Source organism: Mercenaria mercenaria, chromosome 11 (genome assembly GCF_021730395.1).
Source record: "Mercenaria mercenaria strain notata chromosome 11, MADL_Memer_1, whole genome shotgun sequence".
NCBI lineage: Eukaryota > Metazoa > Mollusca > Bivalvia > Venerida > Veneridae > Mercenaria > Mercenaria mercenaria.
The window spans coordinates 60,364,068-60,380,238 of record NC_069371.1 but is presented as its reverse complement, the minus strand read 5'-3'; the positions used below and the strand labels follow the sequence as shown (position 1 = coordinate 60,380,238).

The 16,171-nt window shown below is 34.1% G+C and overlaps 1 protein-coding gene across 1 annotated transcript in view; it reads right to left on the bottom strand.

The window, feature by feature from the left end:
- The window catches only part of LOC123531750 (CCR4-NOT transcription complex subunit 9-like), a 492,904-nt gene extending 477,170 nt beyond the window's left edge, over positions 1-15,734 (bottom strand). Inside the window, exon 1 of the mRNA XM_053517529.1 lies at positions 15,723-15,734. The gene's annotated coding sequence lies outside the window, so the exon portion shown is untranslated. The remainder of the gene's footprint in view (positions 1-15,722) is intronic.
- Positions 15,735-16,171: the final 437 nt, after the last annotated feature.

The window sequence follows — 16,171 nt, the reverse complement described above, 5'->3', positions numbered from 1 at the left end:
GACATAAAACTATAAATTGTTTTCATTAACTGAACGGGCTAAAATACAAACTTTTAAAAGAAATATTTTGATAGTGAATTTTCTGTGTTAAAAGCATACAGACACTAAATAGAAAAATGGCGCGAAAGAAATGGTAGTCGCATAATGGCGGATACAAATAGTCCTCAGTTTGTTTGCTCTGTAGAGCTATTTTCCTTATTTTCTTTGCAATGTTTTTGTTAAAATCACATGACAGATCTATGCTTGACATGTAGGTAGCGTTTTCATAATGAAATAACAACATAACAGAATTTTCATGGAAACTTAGATCATACACCACCACTACAATTTGGGGTCTCATTTTTAGCTGATTTTGCAGTTTGTGTGTTTGACTGAAAATATTTTTCTTGCATCAAACATGACCCCCACTTTCTTTTGATTTTTATTCAGCAATGACAATATTCTTCAAGAAAATGTAAGTTACAGACATGTAAAAAAAATATCACAATTTTCCTACTTACAACAAAATTTACTTTTAGAGTGAGGTGTTTTTTACATCTTGATCTTGCGAAATAAAGCCGAAATTCATTAATAATCCTGCTACAGATTTGGTGGATCAAACAGTAAACACACGAGCTAGTGTTTTGTGAGGTAACGCATTATCTTTTATGACTCCAATTGATAATGTAATGGCGTGTCACATTGCTAATATCTTGCATAATAGTCGGTACCAATGGGTAAGTTCACATGGAATCTCTAGGGTAGAGTAGATATTGACTCTATACTTGATAACCCACTTGAACGGTATAAGTGAGTACACCAATAGTACCTTTCCTGTTGAAGAGCTGAACTCTGCAAACTCCACGTCGAGTTAGGGTTTACTTGCTCCTTGCTTTTCATCACAACGCTCAATGTGCAGGAAAAAAAGAAGTTTTACATATTTCCAGGGCCCAATTTTTGATTGGTCGATTACTTTACTGGTGGGAGTAAGTATTATTTACACAACATCCTATCCTTCTCTAGAGCTCCGATGTAAACTTCCCCAATGTGACAAAAAGTTACATTTCTGTTTATTTATTTTGTTGGGTTTAACGTCACACCGACACATTTATAGGTCTTATGGTGAGCTTCCACTTTTGATGGTGGAGGAAACCCCAGGTGCCCCTCCGTGCATTATTTCATCACGAGTGGGTACCTGGGTAGAAGCACCGACCTTCCGTAAGCCAGCAAGATGGCTTCCTCACATGAAGAATTAAATGCCCAGAGTGAGGCTCGAACCCACATCGACGAGAGGCAAGTTATTTGAAGTCAGCGACCTTAACCACTCGGCCACGTATGCCCCTAATAGTACTTTCTAGTGACTGTATATTTGCATAAGTAATCATTGAATCTTTTCATCCAAGTAAACATTCAAAGAGAGGGGGAAAATTGTTTAGATGTACTTTATTTTAACTTAAACTGTTTTAGCATATCACTAGCACAAAACACTTTATTCAGATATAAACAAAATGTATATATGATTGGAAAATCGATTAAACCGGACTGTCTTTATAATCAGCTTACTCATCATAAATAATATTTGCAGTATACATGCACGCTGTAATTATGATTTCAAATGATTTGACGCGTCATTTTGATGTTGATTGGCGATTGTTATTATTTAATTCTTTATACTTTGTGAACCAATTTAAATTTTAGCGTGTGATGAAATGGCGTCGGTTGTATACTTAGATTTAAATCCTTTCAAAATGAAACAACCACAGAAAACAATATTAACTCGTGAAGTTAGAATTAAATTAGCATAAATCTTGATGTAGATTTATGATAATAATACAACGATGATTGAATGCGCTACGGACCGAATGACACTACCTCTCGTATGTATGCTTGACTTATTTAACCTATGTCTGGCAATCAATTACATCAGTACTTTATGAACCTATACCAATCACAATAATTATAAATTATTCGGACAGGATGTTCTGTTGATACAAAAGACGTACTTGCTTGCAATCAGAACTGTCTGTAGAAAACTGTAGTACTAGACTACGAACATTACATTTATGACAGTGTTTGCTTGACCACGCTTGATAAGCAACAAGAAATACATTCAATTGGTCACAAAATGTCTGTAAAATGAGGAAACTGTCTGTTTCACAGTGGCAGAACTTCACAAATGAATATATCAAGCTGTCAAATTGGGATACAGCTTGATGGATCACGGAAGCAAACAACAGACTACGGTAAATTGGCCTTTTCCTGTAAATACCGATCCTATCATCAGTAGTGGAAAAGAGTCATCATGATTAAATCAGTTCTGACCATTGCTTTGTTAGTTCACAATGGAACAAAGACATTTTAGTTTTATCATAAACATTTTCTTGCAACTTTTCTAATGTACAGAGTTATATACCCGCAAAAATGTTGCAACATGAAATTATCATTTGATCAGACGTTCAATAACGGAATGCGTACAAAGACCGCTGCTTACACTTCTTTCAAAATATATAGTCAATTCAGTAACAGAATAATATCAAGATTTTCGCATAACTATATCTCGTAAATGATGATGTTTTTTTAAAAAGTGACTTTCCATTTGTTAATTTGGAATAATAAAAAATGAAACAAGGGGAAATATTTGAAAGTTACATTGTTGACAGTTCATAATAATCTTGCATAACTGTATTAAATAAAAAAAATCTTACAAATTTAAACATATGTTTGTGATATGAAAAAATGTGCAGAATTGTACAACGTATTATTAAGTCTGTATTGAACTTAATAATTTGAATAAGTCAATACTTTTACCTGATTGCGATTTTACTCTCAACGCAATTGCTGACTGGTTTTCCAATTAATTAAAGACACTGTGCATTTATTAAAACCATATTGAGAAAATATTTATTAATAATATGCTAATTAAATCTCAATTTGCTAGCTAAGGTCCATTTTAAGTCATTTAGGCCTTCAACGTCCAGTCCACACTTGATCCTTCACTTGCTTCTATTTTCCTGTACTATTACCCAATATCGGCCTTACCGAATTGTCTGTGATCCTGCATTAAGTGCTAACATCTAAAACATTACTGATTTTTTTTGTGTTTCATCCATATAGCATTACAAGCAGACAGTTAAAGAACATATCATTGTAAAGATAACTATGCAGAATCATTAACTATTTTGCAATCCCATTGATTTTGACTCAACATTTCCATATCCACAGATTACATCTTACAGCCGTCTGTGATATAACATTAATGACTAAGATTGTGTTGTGAAGTTTCATCTTAGGTCTAGTATATTTTTAAAAAAATTTGGTCAAGGTTATTTTTCTTAACAGACAATTAACACAAATACGTTACAAAAATATATTTACAATCAGAATTATGGAATTTTACCACTGATAATGTGGAAGGCCTGACGAAATGATAACAAATTTACGTAAATAAACAAAATACTCTAAATATTCCATATTCAAATCATTCAAATAAATGCGTCTTTCTAGTACGTTTGTGTGCAGTTATCTTTAAATATATTATGACCACAGCAATAGGAATATATAAAAGCGATTTATACTGTCGTGTGACCTATTCTTTTATAACATTTATATTTGGAGGTCATTAATTTCCAGGGATGATACAATGACTGATTGTTTTATCTCTTAGACTATTGGGATCAGACGAAACAAATTATTGTAATTATGTAAAATTATCTGTCACAGGGTGAGAAAAATGTGCAGCCAGACCGGGAAATCAAACCCGGGGGGTCGAATAAACCGTTCCGATCTCTACCGACTGAGCTACCCGGGTGCCTACACCACTTTCTCCCCGTTTTTATAATCAAGTTCTATACCTTGACATATTTCCCCACCATTTTGAAATTCGTCCTTCGTTTCGGCGGGAAGTTAGGTTTTGTCGAGTTAGTAAAAGGTTAAAAGGGTTCATGCACGTGAAAAAGATGAACTTAGAAAATATCTCACTCACTCCATTTGCACCATAAACACGAGATAATTACTGAGCTGTAGTAAACATTCTACTACAGTTAGGCAATATCATAGTTAGGCAATACCATAGATAGGCGATACTACAGATAGGTAATACCAAAGTTAGGTGAATACGCATTACAATAACTAGGTCATAACTAAAGGTGTTTACCCGTTTTAGATTAAAATGAGAACTTAGCAAAGTGACAGATTTACCAATATCGTCTAAAATAATTCAAAGGGCTACATATCGAAGTATCATTGACTTGACTTCTGTTTGTTTTCATTATTTCGGTAACATTATTTCGGTAACAGAAACGTTTAACCTTTTTCCATATTTGCTATATAACGCCTAAACGGACTATTTATGATAGTAGTGCAGTTTGAAAATTCAGTGATTATACATCTGAGCGTTTCAATGGTTGTGTCTTACCCCCATTTCATCCATAGCTTATGTCATGAAGCTACTATATCAATTTGACAATCTTGAAAATGGCCAACAAACTGACGTCATCGTAATGGACTTCAGTAAAGCCTTTGACAAGTCAGGCCATACCAAATTGATAAATAGTTCTTCGGAAAATTTTCAAAAAAAATAGGAGCGGGCGAGCGAAATTTTTATTTTATTTTTTTTTTCTCAATTTTGATTTTTTCAGAGGCGGGTAGATTTTACATGGAGCGAGCGGGCGTTTTTTATTTTTTTTCCCAGCTTGAACCCTCGAGGAGGCGGTTATGATTATATATAAAGTTAACATTTCTTTAGAAATAACACAGAAATCAAACATTTACAGTGTGGGTAACACAGTATATATCTTTTCTATATGTTTTAAAGACTACATGAATGATTTTGCAAATAAATTCATGCCAAAACTCACTGAATCACTTTATTTTTTTATTTTGTAATTTTAATTACTAAGGAATGGGTGTCTTATTTTTAATTTTGATTTTTCTACATTAATCTGAAGACGTGCCTATTTAATGGCACAGGATGAGGAATATTTAAGACAAAACAGGCACATGATTGTGTGGAATAACATTTCTTCTGAAACACAGTTAGATGGCTTTGACACATGAACAAATTTGTGCCCCTAGTGGAACTCCAACCCATAGAGGTGAGGGGAAGTAATAAACCACTTGACCAGTGAGACCAAACGGAGTTGGACATACAGATGCTTCGACATTGCTCGAATCCCTTTGGAATAATTTCTTAACAGATCATGATCAGGCTAGCTTAAGCTTTTGTGGTAGAGATTCATTTCAGGCAAAAATAATAACAGACGGACAAACAATGATCCCAATATGGCCACCCTTAAAAGTGTTGTTTGTTGTGCTTTGACTGAACTAGAAATTTAGAGTTGGGGAAGTCTGTTTTTTTTCAGTTTCTTTCGTTCAATCAATTTACAGCCAATTTTAAATATATAGTGGCGTCATGTGTACAAACAGGCAAAACTGGGATTACAAATTATTTTCATATCAACACTACTTATTTGAAAAGCTAAACAATTTTTTAATTGACTAAATGCGTTTTGATAGAATATCTGACTGCTGTACTAAAGAAGTTACGTTCAAAAAGATTTGGGCCGAGACAATGTGATAGGTCGGTCAGGATCTGTGAACAAATATTTTTTTAAGATAGTAGTTGGCCTCAACTTTGGGCTCTAGATCTAACATGCTGAATTAAACAACTGATAACAAATGGTTTGAAAACTTTATATCTGAACAATATTTCCAAATATTTTTAACTGCATCCCCGTGCACGTCTTACAAGTCGGGCTTCGTTCTTTTCACTGTATTGAACAAAAGTAGAATGTGCCTATTTCATTACCTACCGGCACATCGAAGGCCATGTGTGGCACTAGCACAGCCACTCCAGATTTAAAACAAATGATGAACAACACCATAATTCCTGACTTTTTGAGTTTGGATCATAAGCTACATGTATTACGGACGCATGAAATCCGATCAATATCACTTTGACGCATTAAAACAGCGATAAAACCTGTTTTGCCGTTATTATTCCAGACCGCGTAATCGAAAAAAAAAATTTTTTTTTCGGAGATTTTTATGTACGTGCGGGCGGGTAATTTTTATTTTTTTTTCTCGGGAATGAAATTATTGATGCGGTAGTTCCGACGAACGACATATCAATTTGGCATGGCCTCACGAACTTATTCATAAGCTCGATTCCCTGGGATTCCACCCATTAGTATTCCAGTGGATCAAGTTATCTCTCAAGGACCGATCCCAAAGAGTAGTTGTGGATGGCTTTACCTCGGATGAACTTCCTGTTCTGCCTGTGGTTCCACAAGTGTCAGTCATAGGCCCCTGTCTCTTCCTAGCCTACATAAATGACCTCACAGAGTCCATTAAAAGTAAGTCACGACTTTTTGCAGATGACACTATTGTTTATCTGACGGTTAAATCCTCCCTTGATTCCCAATCCCTACAAAATGATCTCAATTCCCTCGAAGCCTGGGAAAATGACTGGTCAATGGAGTTTAATCTGGATAAGTGTGAGGTATTGAGGATTACTCGAAAGAAAAAACCTATCATCTACAATTATACTCTTCATAATATAGCACAAAAAGCTACAGAAGCTTCTAAATACCTGGGCGTCACACTAAGTAAAGATCTCAGTTGGCCAAAACATACTGATAACATCAAAAGAAAATAATTAACTTAGATTCATCAAAAGAAATGTCAAAATAAACAACAACAAAAGTAAAAGTATCAGCTTACAACACCTATGTCCGCCCGCAGCTCCGATATTGCTCTTCTATATGGCACCCTTGGCAAAAATCCCACACAAAATTGAACGAGTACAACGATCTGTTGCTCGATACCTATATAACAACTTTGGCCAAACAAGCAGCGTCACTCAAATGCTTAAAGATCTCAATTGGCAATCCCTTGAACAGCGCCGTATCAAATATTCCCTTATTATATTTTTCAAAATAAAGTACAATCTTACTGCAGTTGACCATAACCATCTCATACCTACAAAGAACCTGAAGTACTTGATCCCAAAATCTCATACGCAATACCATTCCGACTCCTTTTTTCCAAGAACAATTCGTTCCTGGAATGGTCTCACCCTATATATACAGTCCAGCCCCAGCTTAATTCTATTCACTGAAATTTCTGGCAACTGTAACTTTCTAATCTATATCTATGTATTTAAGCTTAGTAACTGTAGTTCTTTTTAATTTTGCACCTAATGAGCTTGTTCATCTTTTAACAAGCGCCTCCCATTATAATCAGTATTGATTGTTGGGCAGTACACTATAGATGTAGATTAATCAGGACGTTTGTTGTCATCTTCTGCCTCGTCGACATAGACGTCTCAGCTAATAAGCAGACTAAAGAGAAAACCAAAATATTATGTAAAAACATTTATATAAATCTTTAGACAGTGGCAAAGAGTATCTAACATTTGAATGAGTGGAAAAATGCCATGCAAAAGACGAACAAGTGATTTCTTAATAAAATAGAAATGCAAGAACGACGGTTTTTAAGCTTAATCGTTTAACCCATTTGCAAAACATTTCTTCCTTCATAGCAGCATTTAAAACTAACCTTTTCTATAATTAAAACTCGATCAATTTCTGATTTTCTAAAACAGCATTAGGAATATTCAGGAATTATGAATTCATAGTAAAATAGTTGGTTAAAACTTCAAGGCCTTTAATATTTAATTATTGGAGTCTTCAAAAAATATCACATTTTTAAAAATAGAAGTTTTTTCTTTCTATTAGGCAAATTATCTCAAAGTTATCTAGTGCTCTAATTTATGATACAATAAATGAAAGGCTAAAATTATCATTTGTTCAAGATCCATAAAATACTTTCAAAAGTTTAGAAAGCAATTTTATTTGTTAGTTTTTTCATAACAAGCTTGTATTTATGCCCCTGATTGTCGTATTGGTCTTCTTCCTTTCCTTTCTGGCCCGTAGGACTGTGCACGGCATAATAACAAAGCCATTGTAAAATCACTTAATTATTAACATTGTGAGTTCAAGCCCTACCAAGATTTTTGGCGTTTTTTGATTTTGTTTTCTTTTCGCCCTTGACTTTTTTTATTAAATTTGTTTGTGTAAAGCATATTTTCTAATATGCATTTTTTAGATACATGAGTAATTGTGATTTAATTGTGTTCCGTTTTAGCTCGCCGTGGCGATGGTCTACTCACCTTTATAGCGATGCCCTAGGCGCGGGTGTCGTTTGTAATCATCTTGTGGATGATTATCAGCATTTCGTGTCTTTATAATTACTCATTATAACTGAATGAAACATAACGCATGTATTTCCTATAAAATACCAACTAAATGACATGCCCATCATCCTGGCCCTCATGATGAAATAATTTAATATTAGTCTCTTGTGTCTCTTAGCATCCTATCATCTGCCTCCCGCGCAGATTACTCGCACGTCATCCCACTCAAACCTACCTTCGCATAACACCCCTGTTTATTTAAAGTTTCTCAGCGTTATACAATATTGTCTTTTCGTATCTCGCCACTCCCATCACCACGGATATTACCCAAAACCCCTTACCAACAAATATTTTCAGGCTTTTTTTCTTGTGATTCTATACATATTTTATCCCCAAGAATGTTTTTCTTGATATTGTATCTCAGTATTCAAATCACATTCCCCCGACCTCACCCCGAAATAACTTTTCCTTCACGTTTCTTGTTTTTCTTGATATTGTTTCTTACCGTTATCAATCAAATGTGTTCATTTTAAAACTTTCTTCTACAAGTCAGCAGGTTAAGTTATTCCTATGATAATACAAAAACAAACAACTGTGTGATACATAATGAACAAGATTCATTTGAGTAGAAAATCTTTCTGTGCAGAGGTAAATTAAATGATGTTACTGAAGAACTGTAGCACGTAACGTATCACATAAAGCATTTCTAATTTCCCAAACGTGTATTTTGCCCACATTCATTAGAAGTTTGCAAGCTATTTCGGTAACGTAAATTTGAAAACTGATCAATATCGCATGCTAACATATTCATTCTAATAATGTTTCATTTAAATTTACCCCAATTTGCATCAGTCGAATTGGAAAATCTCTTATATGACATTTTGCTATACAGCACTTCTCAACAGAATTCATTTGAGCTGCGCCATGAGAAAACCAACATAATGGGTTTGCTACCAGCATGGATCCAAACCAGCCTGTGCATCCGTGCAGTCTTGTCAGGATCCATGCTGTTCGCTAACAGTTTCTCCAGTTCCAGTAGGCTTTAAAAGCGAACAGCATGGATCCTGACCAGACTGCGCGGATGTGCAGGCTGGTCTGGATCCATGCTGGTCGCAAACCCACTATGTTGGTTTTCTCATGGCGCGGCTCATTTTATCTACACTGTTTAATCTAACGTTTTCAAAAAATGATGAATATGAGGTTAGGATGCCCCGAACGCATGTAAACCCCCGTTTCCAAAGCGCTGTCACTATTTCCAACTTGCTCCTTGTCTGTACCGTTTTATATATTATGTGTCTGTGATGTTACTTTATCCCCATCTGTTATGTCCCCCAGCTGCCTCTCATCCACCCCCCCACCACCCCCCCCCCCGCCCCTTCACTCCTTCACCCCTAGCCCAAATTATTTCATACACCCATTATACCCCAACCTTCTATATCGTCGTATCGTTTTCTTATATTAATTAAAATGTACCTTGCTCAAAGGTATTTGAGGAACATTGCCTGCTATGTCTTTCAACTATTATTTATGAGTTGCATTCTTTGCGGCATGTGGCTCTGACAGTATTTTTCTGTAATAAATGCTTCTAGGATTTTTTGTTCTTACATTTTATAGTTCTCCTTTTGAATTATATGTACTGTTAATTTGTTGAAATAAAAAAGAACAGTTTCATGAACATCATTAGTGCGCAAACCATCTTTATTTTGATTATAATTGTCTGGCACTTTTATATTCATATTTCAAAGAAATATTTGGTTTAATTTCAGGACGAAATTTGACAATTTTTTAGTAAGAACCAAAACGGTAAAAGTCAAGTGATTCAAAGTCAGCGACATAAATCACTGACTCACTTAAAATTGTACATAGTGTTTCACAAAAAATGACAAATTGCAGTTGCTATTAATAAAATTGACTATACAGTTTTTACAATTAACCTGTTAGTAAAGTTACATTTATATGGACTTGAAAAAATTGATGGGAAATAATTCGAATAAATAGTCTAAGAGGACTTTTTTAAATCTACCTGACATTAGTTTCTGTTTGTAGCCATTTATTTATGCGTAGATTAAAAAGATCAAATAGAACAAAGAAACCCTCAATAATTTCAGGTCCTTATACATATTTGATTTAGCCCAAACAAATTGTAAGGCTTTCAAAGGGCGGTGCTAAATTGCATTTGTTTCAAGTTATATTAATATAGTTTCCTTATTAAATCAGAATGATCATTTTAACATCACATGATCGTAAAAATGTTGACAGAGTTAATTTCAGATATATGACTGAATTCAGTTTTGATTTGTAGACTGTACACTTAATATTACGTATTACAATACGGATGGGCACCTAGGGTCTCCGCCAACATGAAAAGCTGGAAAGTCGCCATATGACGTATAGTTGAGTGGACGTGACATTATACCAAACAATAACAATTTGTTTATTTTTCCAGCTAAGTAGAAACGCAGTTATCTGCATCTAACAATCCTTATGCAGAATGGAAGAGTCAGAATGTTATTTATGCTAAACAAAAGTATATAGCGCCTGTTTCATGACTCTTTCGCAGTTTTGCGTAAAAAGATGGGGTAATATTTGTTTGACACAAACATTTAGCATTTGTACAGCTAGTTATGCGTCTATAGGCAATCTCCGTGGTCGGGTGATTACAACTGCTTAATTCTAATCATTCGTCCCTCACAGGTGTGGGTTTGAAACTTCCTTTGGTGAGTGGAAAGATAGTGTAAAGAAACCAATTAGCTGGCTTATTGAAGATAGTGATACTGCCTAGGCAAGCTCATGACCGCAGGTAGTACACATTGAAAACCAAAATAGTCGATATTATCTATACTTAAATAGGTGCGATGGTAAACCCGACAAAAAGAGAAAGAACCACATATGCACTAGATATCTAATGCCCCACATTTCTATAATTTAGGTACTATAAAGATTATTAGAATTATTAAAATACAAAAGGTACAAAGCGGTAATGTACGTAAAATCTCTTCATATTTGCGGATAATCTTGAAAGAAAATATATATCCACATATCGGCGTAAAAAACAGTTTTCGTCTAGACGATAGGTATTATGGCATTTGAAAAAATATTGGAAGAAAGCATACAGTATGATAATATATTAAAAAGCAATAAAGTGATATGCTATCTTTATTATGTCTGTGTGTTATATTGTTTCCTTGAGACAGTTTTATATACCAACTTTATATCACAATCCCTAAAGAAATATATGGAAAACAAATAAAGTTGTTTTTAATAGCTTTACTTTTTACTGTTGCTCTTGGCTTAAATTGAAAGCTATACAGGGGTAGATTCACTATTCGCAAAGGAGACAAAAACATTGAACAATGTCTGCAACATCAATCACATCTTATTAAAGCGACCCGTTCATACATTTTAGTCGAAAATGCTGTTCTCTAAAAAATCCATAAAACGTAGGTACTTTGAAAATGAAAATGACCATTGGTACGTACTTATTGAAAAAAAAATGATTTTTACAAAATATCGTAATAGATAAACAAAAATATTTTGCAGAAGGTATTAACCGTTTGAACGCTTTTGAAATGATGGAGAAACTCATCATTATTCCTGCTTCTTTACCAGCCAGTAACTAACACTTATTTTGCTCACTACCATTTTTCGATTTTTTATTATAGTCAAGTCAAGTCAAGTCAATACTTTTATTCAGAGTCACAGTTTACATGGTGTAAATACATGTGAACAAATAAATACACATAACTGATAAAGTTCATACGGGAGTGGTAATTTCTGAAGGGGAAGTGATCAAATCAAGAAGACACTTTAAATAGAAAAAATTGATACTATACGATAAAAAATATCAATAACATAATGTCAGATTTAAATAACAAATAGAAATAAGAGACAAAAGCAAAAATAGAAGTTGAAAAATAAAACAACAAAAAACAAACATTGCTTTCAAATTATATGGCACGTTATTTTTGTTGTGTAATATAGAAGTAGCTAGGTTTGCATATACTCTGTTTTGATTGGACGAGTTCGCAGGCGCGCGAAGATCACGGAATCCACGTGTACAGTTTATGAATGGAGGCTACTATCGAGAGTTTAACTTAAATTGTAATAACAAAATAAGTCCGAAAGTACATTTTCCTTATGCTGATATCAAAATGGATTAAGATTTCGGAATGCGTGGACTTACACGAAGGTACTTTATTTTCTTTCTTTACTGAAATACAAACGAACAAGAATTCGTAATGCATGGACTTACACTGGTTTGTTAAATTTTATTAAATCATTTGGTACATAGTAAACACTGTTTAAGAAAGGTGTGTATACAGATAGGAAATTACTTATATTCTCGCAATACATGTTTAACAAATAAGCATAAATTATGAATAATTGTTTCATTTTTGCACGTCATCAGTTCTTTGTATTTCAGGATATTTGGTCTATGGGAAAATCTATGAGGAATATATTTATTCCTAAGAGCTGTAAAGAAAGGACAAATTAAGAGGTAATGCATTTCATCCCCAATATCGTTAAGTGGGCACCGTGGGCACTTTCTCTCCTCATGTGCAACGTGAGATTGTCGCCAGCGCCCGGTTTCAACCGGAAGTCGATGGTTTCCTGTTCTGAAATGCAGGAGACTTAGTCGGAGCGAGCAAGGCAACGACAACAAATAGCTTTCCATCTGAAGGTTATCTTTAAATAGGCTATAGCCTGTACCTTTTGATGACCCAGTTAGGGAAGTTGACCACTGCTGGTTAACACTGCGAAAAAAGAGTTAATATACGGGAGTGTACGGAATCCCGTATATTACCCGTATACGGGAAGAAATACGGGAAAACTAAAATACGGGCGTGTACGGGGCTTGTATATTTAAAAGTCCGTATACTAATAAAATACGGATTTCCGTATACTATGAAATACGGAATTCTTAGTATACGATACCCCGTATATTATTGAAATACGGGAAATTCTAAAAAGGGTTATTCTGATCGTATACAACACTGTATATTCCCGTATATGTCTGGTGTACGGGAATACATAAATCCGTATATTAAAGAGAATACGGACGTTTTTTTTCCCCTATTTTTTTTTTTTATAAAAAACCCCTTTAATTTCCCGAAAATTTTTGGGATATACGGTATGTAAGTTTGTATATACAAAAATACGGGTTTAAAATTTTCCCGTATATTCTTCGTAAAACAACTCCGAATTTTTCCCTATATCCCGGGAAAAACGGGATTTAAATAATTTTGTATTTTTCAAAAAATAGGGGAATTATCTGTCCCGTATATCCCTTGGGTTTTAAAACAAAACCGAAATTTTTCCCCGTATAGGGCTAGAAAAACGGTTTTAAAAAATAATTTGTATATTTTAAAAATTAGGGATTTTTTTTTTCCCCGTATATTCTTTGTTTAAAACCCCGTTTTTTCCCCCGTAAAATTGGATATACGGGGTAGGTATATTTTGGGATTTTTCGAAAATACGGGTTTTTTTTTAAATTTTCCCCGTATATTTCTTCGTATACAAAACCGGGATTTTTTCCCGTATTTTCCCGGAAATACGGGGTTTAAAAATTTTTTAATTTAAAAAAATTAGGGGACAATTTTTTGGGGTGTAGGGGAAAAATTATATTCTCCGGCATTTAAAAGGGTAAAACTTTTTTGCTTTTTTCCGAACTTTTTACGGGTATGTAAAGTAAAAGGGCCAATTTGAAAGAAAAAAAGTGAAAAATCCCTAAATGACTTGAACTGTAAAAAAGAAATTAAACGGCCCCCAAAAACAGGTATTTTTTTTAAATCAAACATGAATAAACCCCATCTTTTAATCTAGGGGGGCCCCCCCGATTTTTTTTTAAAATTTTTTAATTAAATACCCGGGATTGGAAAAGAAAAAGTTTAAAAAAATTCCCCCTTTTAAATTTTAGTGTAAATCGCCCCGGGGTTTATCCCATTGTAAAAATCTAATGCAATTAAAAATTAAACCCTTTTTTTTTCTGCCATTTCCAACGCTTGTGCATAAAATTGCAAATATTTATAGAAAAAAGGGAAACCCAAATCCATTTTATTTTTGTACTGAAAAATATAAAAGAATTTATTGTTTATTTTTATTTTAATAAAATTCAATTCTAATTTTTTTAACAAAACGAAAAAAAATTCAAATTATAATGTGCCCTGCGCCCAAAAGATTCGAACAAACGCCTTTGGGTTCGTTTTAATTTAGTATGGGTGTTTCCGGACCGAGTAGGTCGTTTTTTTTGTTTTTTTTGGGATTAACGTTGCCCCTTGACCCACTTTTTGGTCCTTTAGGGGATTTTCCCTTTTTTCCCTTTGGTGGGGGGAATCCCCCCAGGTGCCCAAAAAGTGCATTTTTTCATCGGGACAAACGGGGCACCTGTTTTATGTTTTCCCTCACAGGGAGAATTTTAACATCTGAGTGAGGCTTGCCCCGCATCGGGTTGAGGGGCCCAATGGTTTGAAGTCTTTCGACAAAACCCAACTCGACCAGGGAAAAAACCCCACTAAAAGGTGGGTCAAAAATTTTTTAAAACCAACCCATGTAGATAAATAGCTTTTTTGTAATAAAAAAAGCAAATAATTCCCCAAGTCATTAGTTTAATATAATTCAAAGAGCTATAATTTATGTTTTTTATACCTTTTTGTTAAATGTTCCTTTAAAGCTTTTTATTTTTAAATTAAAAATAAATTAAGCAAAAAATATTTTTTTTCCGTTCTTTTTTTTTCAAGAAATTCTGCAGATGTTCTATGAAATGGGAAAAAACGGGGGAAATAGCGAGGACATGGGAAATATTTTTTTTTTTCTTGCCCCAACGTGTTAGCTCCCCACGTGCGTATGTGGTAATTCACACTGCGCGGGTGATAACAAACACGTGCGCAAGGGGAACAGCACGTTTTTACACCATGTGCCCAGTGATAAACAAACACGTCCGCACGTTTAGCTAAATAAAATAAAAAAGCGTGAAAGATCTGCAATTTTTCTAAATGGATGTCTTTCAAAGGAAGTTTTATTTATGGGTTAGCTGAAATTTACAAAAGAAAGTGTTTCTTTTGTTTTTGAAAAAAGGTGATATCCGTTTAGTTTCGTTGGTAATATTTCACGTTCGCAGGGTGTCAGCTAACAATGCGAACGTGAAAAGCTATAACATGCAAACTGTTGGGTAAAAAAGCTATTACGTGCGCACTTTTTTAATCAACACTTTCCCGCACGTGGTTTCAAACATGTGCAAATTGTGGTGCTAAACGTGTGCCCCGGATAAATAAAATGTTTCCTATTCCACTTTTAGTATACACTGGGGGCAAAACTATTTTATTTCTCGTGGATGTAGGGTCCTTTAGTATTGCCTACCCATTTTGAATTTTTTTAAATATTTCCAAAAAATTAAATTTTAAATTTTCCCAAAACATAAATAGCGATACAAATATTAAAATATATAATTCATATTAAATTTTTAACAAATCGCATGGGGCGGTAGCTGGGCGGCAAAGGGGTTTTGCTGCCAAATCGGGGTATTGGGTTCGGTATTGGCCTTCCCTTTTTCCCCCAAAATTTTAAAATTTGAAAATTTTCCAAACAAATTTGTAAAAACCGAACGTCAATTCACCCTTTTTGGTAAAAAAAAAATTTTTTAAAAAAAATATTCTGACAAAAGAAAGACACTTTAAACCAAATCAAAAGCGTAAAAAAAAATAAAAAACTTTAAGATAAAAAAAAAAAAAATTTATAAAGAAAAAACAGGTAGCGTTAACATCACATTACTTTATTTTAAAAGCAAGGGAAAACCGGGGAAAAAGTGGATGGCGTGTCTGATTGACTGAAAAAAATACAAAAAATTGCTTAAAATTAACGAAAACCCGCTCAAAAAAATTTTGGGCCCAAAGAAAAAATGAGTGTTTTTTTTTTAAAAATCAAAGATATAAGTTTTTTACACTGTTTTAAACCCATCTCCACAAAAAAAAAATGTACATATAATTTCTGCCGAACATTTTT